The sequence below is a fragment of the Momordica charantia genome (assembly GCF_013281855.1).
Source record: "Momordica charantia cultivar OHB3-1 chromosome 8 unlocalized genomic scaffold, Mcharantia_2.0 BLBB01000008.1, whole genome shotgun sequence".
Taxonomy (NCBI): Eukaryota; Viridiplantae; Streptophyta; class Magnoliopsida; order Cucurbitales; family Cucurbitaceae; genus Momordica; species Momordica charantia.
In genome coordinates, this window is record NW_028275166.1 from 33638212 (window position 1) to 33639741 (window position 1530).

Genomic DNA, 1530 nt, shown 5'->3' on the forward strand with positions numbered 1-1530 from the left:
TATATACATATACACATTTTCATTACAAATTGTGTTTGATCTTTGCATTAGTTACTTTTATCCTCTCCTTTCCACTCATTGATTTATCTAAATACAATTTTTTTTTGTTTTAGTATAATATATGGGGTGAGATTCGAGCATATTAGCATTCCGTCGAAAATATATATTTTAACCAATGGATTAGTCAAAGCTATCGAGAAACAAAATTGGTCGAGCTTAAAACCCTAAGAGGAAGAATAATATATGTCGAATATGAGAAAAGAAATTAGGTACATAAAAACATAACACACCAGCAATTTTATTGGATATATGATAGGAAATACAGGAATTACTGAAAGAAGACAGACACAAGAGAGACAATAAGGACGACCATCAACCTTGTAGTTTACAAGAAATTAAAATAAGAAATGGAAATTTAGTACCAACTGGGTTTGGCAGCCTTAGCAAGAGTGTTGAGTTGATCGTCGGCAGCAATGTCGGAAGCAAAGTAACCGAGCGTCATCATTGACCTAGCCAAGTCAATTTTGTGAGGAATGGTGTCTTTACTCTCGTAGGCAATCCAAGTCGTCTCGGAATTAAAGGTGTAGGCAATCACAAATTTGTGGTCATTTGGGACAACTTCAGCTTGAGTCTCATGTATGAAGTTCTGGACGTCGTAGTAGTCAATTTTACCATCTGGAGCAATCTCATATTCTCCAGTAGACTCAGCTGGGCCGTCAGCCTTGGAAAACACGTCGTGCTGGAGAGGGTTGGTGAGCTTCCATGCCCACCCGTGGAAAGGAATTCCAATCACAATCTTCTCAAAAGGCAAATCGCCAAGACTTTTACCCCACGAATCGATACCGAAATGTGTGGACAAGGAGTTGGCTTTGCGGTTGACGAATGCAGAGGATGGTCCAGTGTAACCTGGAGATGAAGTTGGGGTGTAAAAGTCGTAAGAAATAAGGTTCACCCAGTCCAGGTTCTCGCTGATTGCTCTAGCTTGGTACACGACATGTACATTGGACCCAACATAGGTTGCGTTCGACACCGAGGCCACAAGGAGCCACAACGCTCAATTGTTGTCTCTAGCATCATCCTCAGCAGCCTTGCGCCACTCAGTTATCAGGTAATCGAAGTTTTGCATATCATCTTGCGTAGATGGATACAGCCAGCGTAGATTCAGGCCGTTAAAGTCACCGTCAACTGCTGCCTTGATTGAGGATTTGATAAATATATCGCGTGTTGAGGGGTCGCTTGCCATATCAGAGAATACCTTTTTGTCTCCTCTAATAGACAATAGAGTTTTCACATCTGGATTGCTCGATCTCACCTGTGAAGAGAATGTATTGATTATGTTATATTCCTCAAAAGGAATTATCACTTCATAATTTTAGCGTAGCATCAATATTGGTAGCAGGAAGTTGCGCAGCAGTGCTGCTCAGTCAATAGCCACCATTCACAAAATTTGTCAGTCATTGGTTGGGATATTTTCGATGGATAGATTCAACAAGGAAATAATGGAGCTACAAGGTCTCCTTGAAATCACTC

At 40.7% G+C, this 1530-nt stretch overlaps 1 pseudogene; it reads right to left on the reverse strand.

The window, feature by feature from the left end:
* Positions 1–329: 329 nt before the first annotated feature.
* LOC111012962 (class V chitinase-like) lies at positions 330–1445 on the reverse strand (annotated as a pseudogene).
* Between the last annotated feature and the right edge of the window lie 85 nt (positions 1446–1530).